The sequence below is a fragment of the Capra hircus genome, chromosome 23 (genome assembly GCF_001704415.2).
Source record: "Capra hircus breed San Clemente chromosome 23, ASM170441v1, whole genome shotgun sequence".
In the NCBI taxonomy this organism is placed as follows: domain Eukaryota; kingdom Metazoa; phylum Chordata; class Mammalia; order Artiodactyla; family Bovidae; genus Capra; species Capra hircus.
In genome coordinates this window covers 18,431,906-18,453,289 of record NC_030830.1, presented here as the reverse complement: position 1 = coordinate 18,453,289, position 21,384 = coordinate 18,431,906, and the positions used below count along the sequence as shown (strand labels likewise).

Sequence of the window (21,384 nt, the reverse complement as noted above, 5' to 3'; positions counted from 1 at the left end):
TTCCCTCTGTTGTAGCCAAACACTCCAGAAAGAAACTCACTCAGAAGGACAGCATGAAGGAGTGGAGTGCAGTTTATTATACCGGTGGGTCCGAGGCAGAGTTTCCTCTTTAGCCAGGTTCCCGACCAATTTTTGTGACAACCTTTTATGCCCAAAGTGTACATGCCCAAGCCCACATCCCCAAATTCTTTAAAACCCATTCTGGACAATATTAGTAAGAGATACAATCAGGTTTTAGCCATAAATTCACATTCTAAAGCCATCTGGACATACAGTTTAGACCACACCAATAGGTATTATTAAGATTACAGAAGATAGTGATTGATTACATAGTGGGCGTTGCATTCCTTCTGGCTCCAGGAGGTCTAGGTACGGGGTCTGCCTGGTCTGGTTTTTATCCATCCCTGAGACCTGTTCAGCAGCTGGTATTTTATGTCCATGGCCTCCCAGATATACAGTCCAAAAGTTTGCTGAGAGTGTAAGATGGAGTTCCTTTTCTTTTAAAAATGAAGTCAGTCCAGTCAAGGCAACCTGCTCCTTTCCTCTTTCATTACCCCATCTTGATCCTCTCAGCTTCTAATGTGATTATCACTCAGGGACATATTGCACATTCGGTCTTTTGGCATGTACTTGGGTAAATGTAGTCAATCTCAGCGACACAAATTGGACAATACACTGGAGAATACAAGGTACACATAACAAACTTAACAGAGCAACTGTAACAACAATTGACAGTCTTCTACCAATCGCCCTTTATCCATGACAAAACAGAAGTCCAAACAGGTACTGAGTCATCTGACATTTGTTTTACATGAGCTTGTGTATCTCTAAGAGCCTCAGTAACGTTTCCAGACAAGACTGGGATACACACACACCACTCAACCTTTATTATGGCACAAGTCTCTCCTTGAGCAGCGGTCAAGATGTCCAAAGCCATTCTATTTCAAGTTACTGCCTTTCTCATTTGTATTTGTTCATTATTTAATGCTTGAATTGCCCTCAGGCTGTCATTTAGGGCCCTTTGGGTGAAATTAGTTATGGCTTCAACTCTAATCATTATATCTGTAGTGCCCAACGAAGGAACAAATGTAGCAGTCAAATCATACCAATGGAAAACTGATCGTGACCATCTGGCCCATAGGGAGGGTGCATTTAAGGGCTCCTGTATTGTTGGCCTAATGTTCCCATGGGCAAAGGCCAGACCTAAAGTACATCTTCCTACCCACCCTGGGGCTAGCCATGGCCACAGATTGGTCCTGCATAACCAATGAGTACTGTTTGGGGCAATCCACCTGATTCCAGGGTTGACTCCCTAGTCTGTCCCAGGCCATTGGGTGGATTGATTGGGATCATAAGTAACTTTATAGGTCTTATAGCACTGTTCTGTCTGTAGAAAACCCATTGGCTTCAAGTCCTTTTTTGTCTATTATCTGGTTATTATATCCAGTAGTGTGTACATCGTGTTCCCAGCAAATGTCAGCTATCACAACAAGTTGTCCCTTTTCTGGAGTAATCCACATACATTCATTTCATATCTGGTAAAATTGGTCAAAATACCTGTTTTTTTTTTTTTTTTTTGACTGTTTGGACTTACTAGCTGTCACATAATATTGATAAGCATTTTCTGAGCTAAGAATACAATTAAAATGTATCCCACGGCCTTTTGTCAGATCATCAGCCTTTTTATCGAACCAATGGGTAGTGGCTGCTGTAATGACAGTTTCCACACTCGACTTTTGTTGTTTCATCTGAAGAAAATAGTCACATAAACTAGGCATGTCACCCCTTCATAGAGGTGACACCCACCATGGGAGTACATCCATGACAGACATGGGCATAGCTCCGCCTACCCAGCAGTTAGATCTATTATGGAAGTCAGCGTAGGAATGTGCCCATGAGATGGAAATGTTGTCTTGTGCTGAAATTAGGGTTAGTCCCAGGATACCAGAAAGTCTACGTAGTAGGAGTTGATTGCAGAGCTTCATTTTTTCTTTTTAAGATGATCTTGGTTTCACGGAGATCAGCGAGGTCCTTTTATATAGTCCACCCGGCGTCCTCCAGGTCTGTGTGGTATGTCCTCTTCACCCTCGTGTGATGGATCCAGGGAGTGACACCTGCAACTTTAACTGCTGTAGGTATAGTTAGTACAGCAGTATATGGACCGTTCCAGTGTGGGGCCAAGGAGTCATGCTTCCAGTCCTTGACCCACACTTGATCACTGGGCACAAATTCATGAATCTGCTCCCCAAGGGGGAATGACACCCATTCTTGGATAAACTTAGTTACCTGGTTTATCACTTTACCTAATTTTTCCATCCTCTGTGAAATCCCATTCCCCTCTTACATGGCAAATTTGCCAACACCTGTCTTACTATGGGAGGGGGTCTTCCATAGACAATTTCATAAGAAGAATAACCATGGAAACACAGGGTCATTCTTAATTTGAGCAAGGCCACCGGAAGTAAGTCCATCCATGAACAGTCAGTCTTTATGATCCATTTTGAAAGTGTATCTTTTAGGGTTTGGTTAGTTCTTTCCACCATTCTGGAACTCTGGGGCCTATATGCTGTATGTAATTTCCATTTGACATTTAGAGGTTTACATAAAATAAAATAAAAGAGGTTTACATAGTTGTTGAATTAAATCGGCTACAAAAGCAGGGCCATTGTCTGATCCTATACTGGTTGGAAACCAGAATCTGGGGATTATTTCTCGACTCAGACAATTAGGCACTTCATTTGCTTTTTCAGTTCAGGTGGGGAATGCCTCCACCTAACCTGAAAAGATACATACCATGACTCGTAAATAATGATAATACCAGTAGGGTTTCATTTCAGTAAAGTCCACTTCTAAATGTTCAAAGGGCAGAGTACCCTTTAATTGTATTCCCGGAGATTTCTGCTTATGTCTGGGGGCACCATTGACCTGTGAGCAAGCAGAACAGTTCTTGGATTCCATTTCACACAAGGAAGAAAGCCGTGGTATTAAAAAATATTTCCGAATTAATTCTTCCATTTGTCACATTCCAAGTGGGTAGCCTGGGCTACCTGAGACCCTAATGAAGAGGCCAATATCTCGGGAACTAGCAACCTCCCATCCAGCAGTCCCCACCAGCCCTTTTCATTCTTGGTGGCCCTTTCTGTTTCAGCCAGCTGGTCTTGGGCCGGGGTATACTGTGGAAGAGTTGAAGTTAACTTGGGCATTCTCAAGAGCACAAAAGCCTTAACAATCCCACCCCAGTGCCTCCAAATTCTTCAGCGGCTTATTTTGTGGCTCCATCTGCCTGTGGGTTTCCCCGTGCCTGCAGGGCGCCCTCTTTTTGGTGAGCCCAGCAATATATTACTGCTACTTTTTCAGGTTCCCATACAGCATCTAGGAGGATCAAGATTTCTTCCTTGTTTTTAAAGTCTTTTCCATTAGCTGTTAAGAGCCCTCTCTCCTCATATAGGGCCCCACATACATTGCAAAGTAGCAAAAGCATACCTGGAGTCAGTGTAAACGTTGGTCTTCTTACCTTTTGAAAACTGGAAGGCCCGAATGAGAGCCCATAATTCAGTCCGTTGAGCAGACCAGTGAGATGGCAGAGAACCAGCCTCGACAATGCTCTTTTCTGTGACTACTGCATACCCCAACTCCCATTGTCCTTGTTTCACTAGGCTGGTGCCATCAGTGTACAGGACCCAATGTGGGTCCGGGATTGGCTAGTCTCTCAGGTCAGATCTGCTAGCATAAACTTCTTCCAGGATTTATTCACAATTATGTGAGGGTCCGCCTTCCCCCATAGGACGGAGTGTAGCCGCATTTAAGGCCTGACAGAGCTCAATAGTAACATGAGGGTTCTCACACAAAAGTCCCTGACATTGGGTAATCTGCTACATTGACAACCATTTGTGGGGATCCCCTCATAGGAGAACACTGACCTCCTTTACAATTAAGGAGAACCTTTACAATTAAGTTTTGGCCCAGTTAGCTTGTTTGCTTCTCGGACCAGTAAGGCAACCATGGCAATCGCCCGAAAGCACCCGGGCCATCCGATGGCAATGTTGTCCAGCTATTTTGAGAGATAGGCCATTGGTCTATCCCGTGTCCCCATGGCCTGGGTTAATACCCCCATAGCCACTTTGTCTTTTTCAGTCACATAAAGAGTGAATGGTTTAGTAAGTTCTGGCAGACCCAATGCAGGTGCCAATGTAATTGCCAATTTTAACTTTTCAAAGGCCTGTTGCTGCCTCTCAGTCCAATTTAGTAAATCCCCTTCTGGCCCTGTTAGGAGTTCATACAAGGGCTGGGCCATCTGAGAGTATCCTGGGATCAAAATTCTACAAAACCCAGTGGCTCCCCAAAATTCTGGGACCTATGCAGGTTTTTGGTCATGGGATTCTCAAGATTACTGCATTCCTGGATTGGTCCAACAGTCTTTTGCCCCCTCTCAGGACAAACCCCAAATATCTTACCTCCATCTTGTAGATCTGTGCCTTTTTCCTCAAAACTCGGTTCTTTATTCTCTGCAGCCAACAGCAGGTCATCCACGTATTGTAGCAGCCAGTATCTAAACCTTCCTGGCTGGAATGAGTCCAGATCGGAAGCCAAGGCTTCCCCGAAAATGATTGGGGAATTTTTAAATCCTTGCGGGAGGCAAGTCCAAGTGAGCTGTTGTTTGGTGCTCCCTGCGGGATCTTCCCGTTCAAAGACAAAAATGGGTTCAGATACCGGAGCAATATGGATACAAAAGAATGTGTCTTTTAGATATAGGCAAGTATAGATCTTAGCACTCGGTGGGAGGAGGCTGAGTAAGGTATATAGGTTAGCAGCAGTGGAGTGTAGAGTTACCGCTGCTTGGTTGACCAGTCTGAGGTACTGTACAGGCCTGTAGTCCTGTCCCCTTTCCTTCTTAACTGGCAGGATTGGTGTGTTCCAGGCTGACTGGCATTCAATCATGATGCCCGCCTGCTGTAGCCTATTTATATGTGGCAGGATACCAACTCGGGCCTCCAGTGCTAGCGGGTACTGACATTTCCTGACTGGTATGGCACCAGGTTTGAGTTCTCTTACCACGGGAGCTTGATGTTTGGCGAGCCCAGGCAGGGGCGGGGTGGGGGTGTATCTTTCGCCCAAACCTCAGGGAATTGTTGGATCAGCTCTCTCTCTGGATTGTTTAACCCATCTGGCTTCCCTTCCAAAGGATCATGCAACCTCCATTCATCTTGAGGGGTTACCAAAAGGGAGAGTAAACAGGTGGTCGAGAGTGGGTCTTTCTTGGGGAGAAAGGTCACTTGTGCACCCAATTTAGATGACAAGTCTCCACAACAGAGGTACTGGGCATTAAGGAATATACAGGAATTCATAAGTCACTTGATGCTCCCCACCCCAATCTGGCATTTTGGGGGTAGACAGAATAGTCTAATCAGCTTTTCCCTGGTTACTCCTGCAGCAATGGCCTTCTCTGGGGGGCCACTGGTTCGGTTACCACTGACATTTCTGCTCCAGTATTCACCATAAAGTCAATAATTTGGTTCTCCACTTTTAGTTTTACCATGGGCTCTTGGGGACCTTGTGTCTTTGAGCCCCGGCACCCCTATTCAGCCTCCAGTTCAGCCAGCCCTAAAACAGTCAATGCCAGTTATTTTTCCCAGCTATTCTGGGGGCATTCATTTTTCCAGTGGCTGAAGCCCCGGAATGGACACATTGATTTGGTTGCAGGGCGATCCTGGGCTTCCTTGTAGGAGGCTTGCCTGATTTAGAGGGGGTGGAGGTATTGAGGAAGGCCCAAGGAGGGGCCTTCCCAAGGCCTCAGCCAGTAACACCATCCTCTGATCTGCTCTCTTGTTTTCTTCTCTCCGTTTTTTCTCAGCCTTCTTTTTTGCCTCCACATCTCTGTTTTTGAACACCTGATTAGCAATCTCAATTATTTGTGTGCTGGTCATGGCTAATACTCTGCCTACCTTTTGGAGCTTGCGTCTGATATCAGGGTAGGCTTGAGATACAAAGGCTGTATTTATCACAATTTGAGACCAAGCTGCCTCTGGATCTATTGGTGTATAAAGTCTATAGGTCTTGCATAGTCTTTCATAAAACTCAGTAGGTGTTTCAGTTTCCTTTTGGACTACTTCGGTTGGTTTTGCCATATTTATAGACTTACGACAGCCCTCTTGAGACCTTGTAAAATAGCCGCCTATATCTCTCAAGGTGGCCCCTTCCTGTCTCTGTGTTATAGTCCCAATCGGGCCTTTCATCAGGGTTGGCTAGTTCTGCCCACCGCTGTGGGTTTACGGTACACTCAGGGGCCACTTCTTGTAGCCATTTTCTAGCCTCAGTATGGATCCTGTGTCTTTTTTCAGTGCTGAAGAGGGAAACTAGCAGCTGGATTATGTCCTCCCACGTAAGATGGTAGGTTCGAAAAATAGTCTCCATCAGCCTGATCATGCCTTGGGTTTCTGCCAGTTTAGTAGGTCCACAGAAGAAAATGGTTGGTTAATAGTAGGCTCGGGGAGGTTGGTAGTGTCTGTCTGCTCCCTGAACCGGAGCTGTTGAACCCTGTTGTAGCTCTCTGCGAGGCATTTGTTTACCCCGGCTCCTTGGCGGAGCGCAGCCTCTGTCGAATTCCTGTGTCTCCTCCCCCTTTCCGTCAGTACTCACCGGGAGAGGCTGATACTTTTTAGGAGGTTCGGCTGAGGCTGAGTCCTGTGGACGTTGACTAGAGGTTCCTACCGCCGGGATCGGAGCCTGCCGAAATGGCGGTTCTACGATCTCCGGGGGAGTTGGCCGGGGAGCAGCTGGTGGAGCCCCAGCAGGCCCTGGATCGGTGGTCATTAAGGCGGCCTCCGGTCCTGGTGGAGCATTAGGTGGCCGGCCCGTCATCCAGTATGGGAGAGAGGGCTAATCGCTCCCGTCCGGATCCTGCAGAATTTCTTTTTTGTCATCAGTCGATTTTTGTGCCATTAATGTTTTCCCTCTCTCTTTTTGAATGCAGAGTCTTGCCCAAGGGGGAGGATCTCGAGCCAACCACAGCCATGAATCAATATATGGGTATTGATCCGGCTGCCCCGGCTTTCCGGTGACTACTGCAGACTGCTTTTATTGTTTTTAAGTCCATGGTGCCCTCTGGTGGCCATCCTACTCCCATAGAGGGCCGTTCAACCTCACAGAATATGCGGAATCTGTTAGGCGTCATGTTCACCCCATACTCTTCTTCAAATTCCTTCTTAAAATTCTTAATCATGCACTCCAATACAGTTGCCTTAGATTCACTTCCTCCCATCTAGCTTACATTCTCGGACCTTCTTCTTCCTTCCCTTTTCGTTCTGTCCACGAAGTTCTCGGTATCGTAAGTACTTGATATTTCTACTCAATGAAACACTTATATTGCCATTCCTCCTCCTTCTTAATTGGGGTGAGGAGAGCCTTCCTGCTAGAAGGGGGATCGGCGAGTCTTCACCTGCAGGTCCGCAGCGCCGAACCAGAACACCAAGTGGTCCAAGATTATTTTCTCCTCTCACTTTGAAAGTCCGTTCTGCCTTGGTGGGCTTGATTGGGTGCGGATGAAAACATAAATGGATTAAATATCCCACGTCCCAGACCGTCTCGGGAAAGGTCAATTTGTCTTCACTCGCGTATCTTCCTCCTTTAAGCCTGACAACCCTGAGGGGATGAATTCCACAGCAGATGGGACACCTCCTCGGGGAGGGCAGAATATAAGCACACAAAGACCAAGTTTCTTCTTCCCAAAGCCCTCTCGCAATCGCCTGGTAATAATTTACCCCAAGACGACGCGGACACCACCTCCTTTATGACTTTGACGGTCAGTGTGTCCCCTCCATGGGGTCGCTAAGAGTCGGACACGACTAAGCGACTTCACTTTCACTTTTCACTTTCATGCATTGGAGAAGAAAATGGCAATCTACTCCAGTGTTCTTGCCTGAAGAATCCCAGGGACAGAGGAGCCTGGTGGGCTTCCGTCTATGGGGTCGCACAGAGTTGGACACGACTGACGCAACTTAGCAGCAGCAGCAGCAGCAACAATGTGTCCCCTATTCCCTCCCAGGGGGTTGATCAGGTCCCCTCTTCCACCCCGCAGGGTGGGAATTTCCTTACTGAGCGCTTAACTCCCCTGCCCCAGTCCACTACCCACTAACGTGAAAGATCCCGGCGTGGGGAAGTGGAATCTTTACAGAAGGGCGAGGCGCCTTAACCCTGTCTAGAAGATAAGAGCCGCGAAGCCTCGGAGTAGCCCCAAATGGGACTTGTCTCTCACAGTGAGGAGTTTCCCGGCCAACGCACGAAATGTAGCCAAACGCTCCAGGAAACAAACTCACTCAGAAGGATAGCGTGAATAGTGGATTGCAGTTTATTACACTCGCGGGTCCGAGGCAGAGTTTCCTCTTTAGCCAGGGACCCCGACCGATTTTTGTGACAACCTATTGTGCCCAAAGTGTACGGGCCCAAGCCCACATACCCAAACTCTTTAAAACTGGCTCTGGACAACCTTAGTAAGAGATACAATCAGGTTTTAGCCATAAATTCACATTCTAAAGCCCACATCAATAAATATTATTAAGATTACAGATAGTGATTGATTAGATAGTGGACATTGCATTCCTTCTGGCTCGGGGAGGTCTAGGTACGGCGTCTGCCTGGTCTGGGTTTTTGTCCGCCCGGGAGGCCTGTTCGTGTGCTGGTATTTTATCTCCATGGCCTCCCAGATATACTGTCCAAAAGTTCGCCGAGGGTGTAAGTTGGAGTTCCTTTTCTTTTAAAAATGGAGTCAGTCCAGTCAGAGCAACCTGCTTCTTTCCTTTTTCACTTCCATCAGCTGAACAACCCGCTAGAACGGACTCGGCCCTGGCAGTTCCCAACTATGGCGAGGCCTTGAAAGCGGTCCCTTCATCAAACTCGAGGCCGCTTTCCGGGCTCGCTCCCCTCATCTTGAGGCCGGAGGACTTGTCCGTTTGTGCGCGCTACCCGTGTCCTTAAGGCGCCAAGGTTCCTCCGACCCACATCTGCCTTGGGGTCGACTGCAAGGCGCCGAGCTCTGGAATGCGTACAAATACTCGGGCCGGCTTCCTGGAAGGGCTGTGGACGAGTTTGTGGCTCAAGATTTCCCATCCCGGTGGAACCAGGGAGCCAAGAAAGCCAGAGGATGGAAGCAGTAGTAAATCTACCTACAGTCATAATCCGAGATGACAGTCGTTGCTGAACAGAACTCCAAGTATATTTTCTAAAGTTAACTCGCCTCGTGCTCTTTGATGGAGTGGTTCTAAAGACTAATAAACTGTATTTCTCTAGTTCTCATATGCCTGTTTCATTCATTTATGGACGAGCACTTTCTGCCAGTTGCCTCCTACTTTTTTGGAATGGGGAGAGAAACAAAGTAGGTTTCGCTTTTAGCTCTTAACACCGAAGTCTTCAAAATACTGAGCCACAAAGAGTGAAATGAGAAAACTTTTGGGGATTGACTAAAAGAATCAGGGAGGTGGGTCTTGTGCAGGAGTAGATGATTTCAGTTGCTACTGTGATGGCCACAATGGTAAATTATGCTGTGTTCTTTACCTTGGGTGTATTTGAAATTGTCATTGATAGAATGTTTATTCACATAAGTCTCAACAGAGAGCTCTAAAGGGCCTTTGAACCTTTAGGAAAAATGAAAACATTGTGACAGGGTGACCTACCCCTTTGACATAACCCCTTCTCAATTCCTTGAAAAATCAGTTACTGGAGATTCTTTAGCGACCCAGATGAAAAAAAAATCTTTTTTGACAGCTTCCTGTGCCTACCTCAGGTTCACTTGTTTATTTATCTATATATTCCTACAAGGTCATCGTGTTTAGGGTTGCAATGCTACTAAGTCACTTCAGTCGTGTCCGACTCTGTGCGACCCCATAGACGGCGGCCCACCAGACTCCCCCAGCCCTGGGATTCTCCAGGCAAGAACACTGGAGTGGGTTGCCATTTCCTTCTCCAATGCATGAAAGTGAAAAGTAAAAGTGAAGTGGCTCAGTCGTGTCGGACACTCAGCGACCCCATGGACTGCAGCCTACCAGGTTCCTCCGTCCATGGGATTTTCCAGGCAAGGTTGCTGGAGTGGGGCGCCATTGCTTTCTCCCTTAGGCTTGCAGTGGTTTTTTGCTAAAATGAGACCTCCTTCGAGCCGGATTCGAACCAGCGACCTAAGGATGACCACGAATTAAGTTCCTACAGTCCTCCGCTCTACCAACTGAGCTATCGAAGGAGCTGTGAGGAGCTCTGTTAGAATACTTTAAATATTCTTTTATCTGAGTATTGTAATTTTGACTGTTTATTTCAAAAATAGAGGTAAACATGAAAGGTGCTAGAAATATTCTAAAATTAATATGGGTAGTAATTATAGAAGTGTATTTTAAAAATTAATTCCCTTGAACATTAAAGAGTTGTGCTTTGTTACTCCTGTTCTATCTGCTTTAGCTCCTTCTCTTTCAATCAAAAGTGAGCCATGAGTGATAAGGTTTTCCTAAATGGGTAGAAGAAGAACTTGTTTTCTTGAAGCGGAGTTACTATCCAATTCATTCATTTGAGAAGGTAAAGATCTTTGTCTATTGACCTGGTTCGGCCTGTAATTTTCAAAAACTCTCCTCCTTCGAGCTGGATTCGAACCAGCGACCTAAGGATGACCATGAATCAAGTACCTACAGTCCTCCGCTCTACCAACTGAGCTATCGAAGGATCACGTCTAAGCCCTCTTTTAGGCTCCCTTTTCTAATGTCTATCTAGATGATTTCTGCTATGATAATATGCATTCATTTTTAAAAGTATAATTAATTTTAAGCAGTCTTTTTAAAGGCTGAATAGGTCCTATGTCATGATCTGGGTAGTTGCTTTCACGGATTTAATAAATATCTAAAATCCATTGGGTTGTACATCTAGGACGTTAGGATGTTGTTCTATGTATATCTTAAACAAAAATTCTACCGGTATCCCATGTCCTCCTCCCTAAGTATTATATACCTAGGGTGAATTTCTTGCATTACGTCCGATTTCCTGCTGTCCCCCTCTAATTACCATTTCCTTTTTCCCTAGAAAAAAGTGTCTAGCTTTGCTCAATAAATGATATAATTACTGAAAACACAAACAATTAGGTTGAAGAGGATCCCTAAGTTGTGAGCAAAGAAATATCTGGTGCATTTTCGTATCATTGTGATTCTCTTTCTGAAAATCTAATGGGAAATTGTGTGTTCATAGCTCTAATCATGAAATATAAGGAGTGTCAATTTTTTTAGTTGGATAAATAATTTGGGTGGTTCATATTATATTGAATGATTACTGTGGTGCAATTAAAGTGAAACCAAAACATCTATAAAATTTAAATGCAAATATAAATAAATGTTTTTTCCAGAGAAAATGGTCAAACATTGAGGTTCAACAGAGATTGCCTTAGGCTTGTGCCTAAAGCAGAAATAGACATAAATGGGGAATACACTAAATTATCTGGAGAGAAAAGGCTTTCTTTGGAAATATACTTAAGGAAAATATATTTTATAAATGTCTGTGCTTTTATACAAATTTATGCAAAACTATATTATTTCTACAAAATGATATTATTGAAAAATATTCCCAAATTTTCTGTAAATGGCAATTACCAATGCCCTCTATTTAGAAATATTGAGAGATGTAGTCAATATTGAACTCAGTAATTAAATCCCTTTCCATGAAAAATTAAGAAAATATCTAGCAACTTTCAGTGTTCCTGACCTAACAGAGAATTACCAGCTGGAGAGGCGAGATCCTAGAAAGTGAAGTTTCTCATTCATTGTCCAGTGTCCTATCCATGCTTCAGATACAAGGTGGAAAATAGCAAATATGCCAAGTGTGAAAAATTCAGCATGGTGCTGGATTCAATTGCTGCTTCAGAACTGTTGTGTCTTGGGATCCAGAAGTCTTACTGGGGTGATACTTAGAGGCACAGGAAGCTCCCAGGAAGAAAACTGAGAAGACAAGTCCACCTTGCCTCTTTCTCCTCCAGCCTGGCATTCTCCCTCTAGTTCCCTTTTTGACAAAGGAAGGGGACTACAGAGGATGAGATGGTTGGATGGCATCACCAGCTGGATGGACATGAGTTTGAGTAAGCTCAGGTGATGGACAGGGAACCTTGGTGTGCTGCAGTCCTTGGGGTCGCAGAGTCAGACATGACTGAGTGACTAAACTGAATATAGAGCCTAGTCAGCAGTATAGTTTATAGAGTCCTACGTCCTTTATCACAAGGCAGATTAAAGGATGAGTGTCTTAGTCTGCACCAGTTGCTATGACAAAATACCATAGACTGGGTGGTTTAAATAACAGAAATTAATTTTCTCACAGTTCTGGAGGCTGGGATGTCTGAGATCAAGATGACAACCATTCAGTTCCAGGTGAGAGCTCTTTTCCTGATTTGACAGAGAGAACTCTGATGTCTCCCATTATGAGGATAGTAATCCTACAGGATCAGGGCCCCATCCTAACTACTGCATTAACCATAATCACTTTCTAATTCCAAATACAGTCACACTTGGATATGGGAAGAACACAGTTCAGTCCAGAGCAGTAAACTTAGAGTTCAGTCAATAGTTCAACAACTGGTAAAATGTCATTGTGAATTTTAAGACAGTATTCTTGATCTTCATTTTACTTCTAACGGAAGCTAAGAGGCTCAAATTTTAATACCTGATCCAATGATATTGGAAACTAGAACTCCTAGCTCATGGTTGAAATCCCCAAGTTGGTCCCAGTTCATAATCAGTCATCCCAAAGCTCAATCCGTGGATCTGAATTGTGGAATTAGGCCACTTTTTTCTTTTTTTCACACCAGTTCCACATTTGCACCCCTAATATAATCATGGAAAATAAATGTTAAAAAAAAAAAATGAGTGGAGGCCAAACTGACTTTTGTACCTGGGTAAATTCTATCCAAGGAAGAGTGAAGTGAGAACAAGTAGATGGAGACAAGGCAAGGCTGACCTTGAGCCGTTTTGAGATAAACGGTGGCTTTCTACATAAACTTGGAATATCTGAGTTTTGAACTCTTTTGTCTCAAATGGAGTGGGTACAGGAAGGTGGAGGACTTTTTCCCACAGAAAGTTATTCACTTTTTTTTTTTTGTCAGCCCTGATTACACTAAAAATGAAAAGAGAAGCACAAGCATTTAAAAGGATTAAGAGGGTTCTGGAAAGGCCTGCACAGCATGCCTACACAACATAGGAACATAGAGTCACTTTCTTGAGTAAAATGCTCCATCTTCTCCATTTCAATTTTATCACCTTGACCCAATTTCATTGAGACTAGAAAATAATATTAAACAACAAGAACAAAAAGTTTCTAATGATGGAATTTCAGACAAAGAAGTAGTTGATGTTTAGATGTTGGAGGAGGACCTTCAAATGACTTTACTGCAAGTGATGGTCCTTGAAATGCCCAAGAGTTCTCTCTTCAGAACTAACTCTGTACAGTACCTAGCACCTAATACAGTACTTGGTACCTGGTACTCCACAGGCCCAGAATAAAAAGTGGCATCTACTACTTTTGTTTTTGTTTTGCAGAGAATCCAGATCTAAGCATGTAACCATGATTATATTCTCTTCTCTTATTAATATTTACCTTAGAAAAATAAGTTGTACACCCTTGATCGAAATTGGGACTACGAAGTCAGAATGAAGGGAGGAATTTACTGGGACGCACATCCCCTCGTGACTTTGTGTCCACCTATGGAGATTTTTTTTTTAAGCCAGATGGAAAGCAGATCTTAGGGGACATTTGTACAAACTCTGGAGAATCTGTTTCTGGAGCTAGCAGAGTCAACAGGTGGAAAACTTAGGAGTGAGGGAATTGGAAGGAACTGTTGGGATGGTCAAAAGCCGAGTCTCATTGGTTGAGAAACTTGAATTGCCCTTCTGGATGCACCTGCAATTTCCTCCCTGTCCCCGGTTTCCGTAGATATAATTCCAGTGTGAAACTCTTGAGCAATATCGAACACAGGTACAAATGGCAGTGGCCACGAGTTCTGAATTATTTTCAGATATTAAAGCGAGAAAGGAAGACAAATTTACCCATCTGGATGGGGAATTAGCTCAAATGGTAGAGCGCTTGCTTAGCATGCGAGAGGTAGCGGGATTGATGCCCGCATTCTCCAGCTTTATGTTCCACCTATGCTTTGGGCTTTATTCCCATGCTTCTGTAAATAATATACACCTTGCTTAAGCATTACCACTTAAAGATGCAATTCAGTAATATTGATGATCTCACCTTTGCCTTCAGTGATAGGGTAGGCAAGGTGGGATTCTTTGGGTTTTCTCTCCGTTTTTGAAGATTGTCTCTACCAGGTGAATTTACACATCTACATTCCAGTTATTTATACGTTAATGTTACATTTTTATTCTCAGAATCAATTTCCCACATGTCTGACCTTTTGAAGGTAACCTCAGATTCTTACAACTGAAACAAATGATTTCCAGAACCTTTTTTGAAAACTTGGGAGGTAATAGCTTTGTGTACTTTTTAATATGATTGTGACGAGCTAAAGAATATGTAGGTATTTTGAGGTTTGGGCTTTTTGTTTTTTACATTCACTCTTCCTCTTCTGAAGTCATCTGGCTGTTTCTACGGAGTTGGTGGGGCTGCTGCTGGCACTAATACTGGAATCTTGCAGAATATGGCCTAATTATGGGAGGGAAGGACTTCCAGGTGGCGGTAGTGGTAAAAAACCTACCTGCCAGTGCAGACTAAGAGACGCCTGTTTGATCCCTGGGTTGGGAAGATCCCCTTGAGGAGAGCATGCAACCCACTCCCTTATTCTTGCCTGGAGAATCCCCTGGACAGAAGATCCTAGAGAGCTACAGTCCATAGCGTTGCAAAGAGTCGGACACGATTGAAGCGAGTAAGGAGGCCAGCACAGCACGGGAGAGATATCGCAGTGGAGAACTTGTTTGAATTGGAAGCTCTGGTGCCTTGGTGAGAAAATCCAAGACAATCTAATAAACTGTGCATCCAAGGCCCATGTTATTTTTGAAAAGAAAATTGGACCATTTTTCTTGTCTACTCCTTTGCCCTCAATTCGCTTTCAAAGAGCAAGGATACTACCAGTTCTAGCCGTTAATACTGGTAGTTGCCAATGTGTTATAGGCAATGTCTCTCAAATCTAGTTCATTAAGCCTGGACTTCTGTGTCCTACATTAATTCTCTAGGTGGTTCACTCACCAAAGTTTGCGAATTGCTTACTTACAGAATAAAAGTTCTGAAGCATGGGAAGGAACATGCAAAAGTGTCAGGCACATATTCTCAGACAACTTCCTTACTTAATATTTTTTATAGTGGGGAACTCTTCTGTAGGTATTCGGGATCCCATTTTTCAGACGGGGTAGAAGTGTGGTTAACATATTTTAATGAAATTGGCATAAAATTAACAATTGTTTTCTATTGTTAAGAGAGCTCAACCTCGAGCTCATGCTCAAATTGAGTAAAAATTCTATCAATTTTCCTCTTGTCTATTACTTTTCTAAAAACTTCTATTCTGCAGTGGTTCTCAAATCTTGCAACACGTTCAAATTATCTGGGAGCTTTTAAAACTACCAATGTCTAGGTCCCACCGCCAAAGTGGCACAAGTACGGGCACTTTGTAAAATATTCCCAGGTGATTCCGTCATCCACCCATGTTTCCCAGCCAGTAATGAGAATCACCTTTCTTTGCATAACTAAACCTAGAAGGGGAGGTAGAATTTTATCCCTCCTCCTCCAGGGTTTGTAGGTGGCTGCCAGTAGTAGAGCATCGACCGGGGAAGAAAAGAGCAAGTCCCGGAAGTTGATGATGGACAGGGAAGCCAGGCTTGCCGCAGTCCAAGGGGTCGCAGAGCGATTGAACCGAGGGCTCTAGTAACACCAGGGGGCGCTCGTGCTCCATCAGTTAATAACCATTGGTGAGCGTTGTTCCAGCAGGCCGCCCTTCCCCCCGGATCCTTCCCGCCCGGGTCTTCGGATCCCCAGGAGTGTGGCGAAGACTTGTCCCCGGATTCCTTGATTCCTGGGTCGGGAAGACCCCCTGGAGAAGGAAATGGCAACCCACTCCAGCATTCTTGTCTAGGAAATCCCGTGGACAGAGGAGCCTGGCGGTCCACAGTCCCTGGGGTCGCAAAAGAGTAGGACGTGACTTAGCCACTAGACCACCACCACCTTTGCTGAAAACGGGCCCAACTCTGATCCCCTGGTCGGAGTTCCGGACTTCTCTGCGGCACCGGCCCTTAATGAACTATGGTGCTGAAGTGTGATCGTGCGTGTTAGAAATTGTTACGGAGAACAATAGTTTAAAGAAACATATTCCCTGCGCACAGTTGAGTCTTCAACACATGCACAGCAAGTATTCATATAACTGATAAAGGCCTTAAAGTGGGGGATTTAATTTAAAACCACACAAAATGTGAACTCCTTCGAGCCGGATTCGAACCAGCGACCTAAGGATGCCTATGGTCTGTTTACGCTACAGTCCTCCGCTCTACCAACTGAGCTATCGAAGGAATTACGTTCCGTGGCTAACCCGCAGAGGATGCCATCGCTGTGTAAGGTTAGGAGACCATTGGCGCTTGTTGTTTTGTTCACCCATGCTGTTGATAAATACGCTCTGGTCGCCTCTACGTTTTCTTTCTTTTTAAAAATAACCTAGCACTCCTTCACAGGGCGACTACCCTGGGCCAAGGTGAAAACGGTAGCATCCACTGGTTTGCAAAAAGAAAATAAAACAACGATGCATGAGGAGCTAACAAAAATTTAGCAACGATTGTCTTTTACTGTGATGAATGAATTTAAATAATCAGTCTTAGAATTTGAAGTACTTTAACAGATAATTAATAGAAGGAGCAGGAGGAAGAAAACAAGTACCGGGTTAAACTCTTCAAACCACACTAAGACTTCTTTAATCGACATTAGTCCCTGTAGATAAACCAGACTATCATACTAATTCTAAACTCAAAAAACAATCTGTCCATGCGGAGCTAAAATAATATTTTAAAGCTAACTTAAAGTAGAAAGTACTGTCATTCAAATACTAGTTAATTTTGCAAAGTATGAGTCTAGTCTAATTTTCTGTGGCAGTCTGAACCTCAAAATGGCTATTACTCTCTCCTAAATGAAATCCACTTGAGGTGGCAACCAACATGAGGAATCTGCTTTGATCTCTACGTTCCTCTAAAGATCTTTACATTGTCATACTGTTAGGGAAAGCACACTAATTAAAACCGCCCACCCTGGCCAGGCACCATAGTAACCATTTGCATGAGTTGTTTTATGACAGGAGGTTCTGATAAAGAACACAACTAATAAGCCTCCACCAACCGGAGAGTTTGGGAAAGGTCAAAAAGAGACACCACATATCCGACCACCTCCTGGAACCCACCTCTCTGGCATGCTGAACAATGCGTGCACCACTCGGAAGGACTCTGAGACAACCCAGAAACTAATCCCATCACCATAAAACCCGACACTGCAAGCCATGTGACAGAGCAGTTCTCCTGGTTTCCCTTAACCTCTTGCTCTGCGCCCAGGCGCCCTTTCCCAATAAAATCTCTTGCTTTGTCAGCACATGTGTCTCCTTGGACAATTCATTTCCTAGTGTTAGACAAGAGCTCAATTTCGGGCCCTGGAAGGAGTCCCCCTTCCTGCAACAAACTAACAGCCCAATTTTGGGCCCTGGAAGGGATCCCCCTTCCTGCAACTATACGGTGGAGCCATGCACATTGGACAAACGAACCCCTTGTGCAAGTAGAACACTGAGACTAGCGTTCACTCTTCCATGGCACAAATATTTGCTTTTTGTTTGCCTGTTTCTGAATAGGTGTTGAAATGAAGTGAGTTGCTCAGTCATGTCCGACTCTTTGCGACCCCATGGACTGTAGACTACCAGGCTTCTCTGTCCATGGAATTTTCCAGGCAAGAATACTGGAGTGGGTTGCCATTTCCTTCAGCTCAGTTACAACTAAGTTTTATTTGGGGAACAAATTACAATACACTCTTGAGGCGTGACAGCGGGCCTACCCCAAAGGAGAGACCTCAATGCGTCTTGGCTTCCTCTTTTTATAAGTTTTGTCTGAATAGGTGTTCAGGAAATTTAAATAGAGGCAGTCTTACTCAAGCTTCAGAAGCAGAATAGCAGGCCTCTGAATAGTTTCTAACCTGCCTGGACTTTGCCAGGATTCCGAGCCTGCCTGCAAGCACAGCAAGTCAGAGAACACTGTAGATAAGAAAGGGAGCAGGTCTTGAAATCCTCAAGCCCCTGGAGGTCTGGTCAACCGTGCCTGGGGTTTAACCTATGACTGGCAAGATAAAACAAAAAGCACTGTAATAATGTAAAAGTAAAACCAGAGCTGCTTTTTTGCAGCCTGGGATTATAAATTCAGTTCAGTTCTGTCGCTCAGTCATGTCCGACTCTATGACCCCATGGACTGCAGCCCAGGAGACACTGGAAGACCCTGGAAGCCGAAGACACCAGGCTTCCCTGTCCATCACCAACTCCCAGAGCTTGCTCAAACTCATGTCCATCGAATAGGTGATGCCATCCAACCATCTCATCTTCTGTCGTCCCCTTCTTCTCCCGCCTTATATCTTTCCCAGCATCAAGGTTTTCTCCAAATGTTAGGTAGTTAGAGTAGGAAAAAGGAGTCCAAAATGGTGGTGGCTAGAAGACAAAGGAAAAAGCCTGCAAAAATGAAACAAAATCTGTGGACCGAAGTGAGAACCTCTGGTGAAACAAACAGCCCTCTTGGCTAGCCCAATTTACACAGGGCAGGCTCAGGGGGAAGGAGACAAAACTTATAAAAAGAGGAAGCCAAGACGCATTGAGATCTCTCCTTTGGGGTAGGCCCGCTGTCACGCCTCAAGAGTGTATTGTAATTTGCTCCCGAAATAAAACTTAGTTGTAACTGAGCTGAAACACTGGTCCACCCTGTCAAATCTTGGTTGCCTTTGAGATAGAACCAAGGAAATTACACACTACCCTGACACATGAGTCAGTTCTTCGCATCAGGTGGCCAAAGTATTGGAGCTTCAACTTCGGCATCAGTCCTTCCAGTGAAGATTCAGGATTGATTTCCTTTAGGATGGACTGGTTGTATCTCCTTGCAGTCCAAGGGACTCTCAAGAGTCTTCTCCAACATCATAGCTCAAAAGCATCAATTCTTTTGTGCTCAGCTTTCTTTATAGTCCAGCTCTCACACCCATACATGACTACTGGAAAAACCATGAACCTTTGTTGGCAAGTGGGAGCCTCCAAAGCTGCTATTTGAAGTCTCACGGGTGAGACGGACACATCGCCTGGGACCCTTTCCCAACTGGACTCCAGATTGCTATCATTTGGGACTTCCCAGTGCTGTCCAAGTGTGGATGTAGGTCATCCCCTTTTGATGATATATATGCTGTTACTTCTCTCTATTGTTTCTATTTCTTTTAAGAATTAAGTCAAATGATCTTTGTTATAAATTCAAATTGTTTATTTGTGTGTAACAAATGGTTTGTTTTGTTAACGAATCCTTCTAACCTAAAGCGAAAGTAAAACTTTCCACAAAACATTTAAAAGCAAGTTGCTAACGCTGGACTGGAAGAAACACAATCTGGAATCAGGATTGCTGGGGGAAATACCAATAACCTCAGATATGCAGATGACACCACCCTTATGGCAGAAAGTGAAGAGGAACTAAAAAGCCTCTTGACGAAAGTGAAAGAGGAGAGTGAAAAAGTTGGCCTAAAGCTCAACATTCAGAAAATGAAGATCATGGCATCCGGTCTCATCACTTCATGGGAAATAGATGGGGAAACAGTGGAAACAGTGTCAGACTTCATTTTGGGGGGCTCCAAAATCACTGCAGATGGTGACGGCAGCCATGAAATTAAAAGACGCTTACTCCTTGGAAGAAAAGTTATGACCAACCTAGATAGCATATTCAAAAGCAGAGACATTACTTTGCCGACTAAGGTCAGTCTAGTCAAGGCTATGGTTTTTCCTGTGGTCATGTATGGATGTGAGAGTTGGACTGTGAAGAAGGCTGAGCGCTGAAGAATTGATGCTTTTGAACTGTGGTGTTGGAGAAGACTCTTGCGAGTCCCTTGGACTGCAAGGAGATCCAACCAGTCCATTCTGAAGATCAGCCCTGGGATTTCTTTGGAAGGAATGATGCTAAAGCTAAAACTCCAGTACTTTGGCCACCTCATGTGAAGAGTTGACTCATTGGAAAAGATTCTGATGCTGGAAGGGATTGGGGGCAGGAGGAGAAGGGGACGACCGAGGCTGAGATGGCTGGATGGCATCACTGACTGGGTGGACGTGAGTCTGAGTGAACTCCGGGAGATGGTGATGGACAGGGAGGCCTGGCGTGCTGCGATTCATGGAAGAGTTGGACACGACTGAGCGACTGAACTGAACTGAACTGAATCACTTAATCTGATCATTTACTCCCTCAAGTCTTCATAAAACTGAAACATCTGTTTTGAGAGGGGTATTCTGAATGGTTTAAATATGAAATTTTATCTCCTCCCCAGCCCCAACTGACTGAATAAGCTATCCTATTTTATAGATATACTTAGTACTATCTATTTTGTAAAAGTGTATACAAAAAGTATCCATTCCTTCCTTCCTTTTCTACCACTCCACATTACAATACAGAAGATTCAGGAAACAAGAAGTAGTAGATTTGAGAGATTCTGAGAAGTGTGTGTATGTATGTGAATAACTTGAATTTTTGTAGGTCAAGAATCACATCTGGTTCTTCCATATGTTCACTTAGAAAAAAATGCACATGAGAGTTGCAAGTTGTTTTATTTGACACAAAATGAGGACTGCAGCCTGAGATAGCTCTGAGAAACTGCTCCAAAGAGTTAGGGGAGACTGTCAGTATATATATGATTTTGGTAATGGTGAAGTACATGCAATCAAGTTCAGATTCTTTTTTTACAGAAAGTTTCTCAGTCTCGTGAAGCTTCTGTTAGTCATGAAGAGCAGTCATCACCGTGAAGGATTTTAGTGCTGTTCGAGATTTGAGGAGATACTAGAATTGGGTTCATAAAATCACCTCCTAATAATATCTAACTGTTGGAAGACCTGTCCTACCAGTTTTCCTGGAGCACAGACTGCCTCATTTCTGCACTCCACCCTGAACTCCTTTCAGGGGGTGTTGAAGGTCAGCAGCTGCAGCAGCACATGATTTAATCCTTGTAGAGTTAGATGGCAAGCACCCGTGGCAAGTGCCAATTTGTAATTGAGACATACGTTACTGAGTTCGAACTCGCTCTACTCCCTGCACAGCAGACCAATTAACCGAGAGACAATGTGTTGAGGCAAAGAATAGGATTTTATTCTGAAAGTTAGCTGACGGAGAAGGTGGCAGATTAATACTTCAAAAGAACCATCTT

The 21,384-nt window shown here is 44.2% G+C and overlaps 4 non-coding genes across 4 annotated transcripts; all 4 read right to left on the bottom strand.

Moving 5' to 3' along the window:
- On the bottom strand, positions 59-7,190 carry LOC106503506. The gene is made up of 2 exons (XR_001917053.1): positions 4,455-7,190; positions 59-2,925 (listed from the first exon to the last, which is right to left on the bottom strand). It is a non-coding gene; the product is annotated as an uncharacterized LOC106503506 (transcript).
- Positions 10,136-10,225, bottom strand: TRNAY-GUA. The gene is given in 2 exon segments: positions 10,136-10,171; positions 10,189-10,225. It is a non-coding gene; the product is annotated as a tRNA-Tyr (tRNA).
- TRNAY-GUA lies at positions 10,606-10,695 on the bottom strand. Its single transcript is given in 2 exon segments — positions 10,606-10,641; positions 10,659-10,695. It is a non-coding gene; the product is annotated as a tRNA-Tyr (tRNA).
- Positions 16,415-16,505, bottom strand: TRNAY-GUA. Its single transcript is given in 2 exon segments — positions 16,415-16,450; positions 16,469-16,505. It is a non-coding gene; the product is annotated as a tRNA-Tyr (tRNA).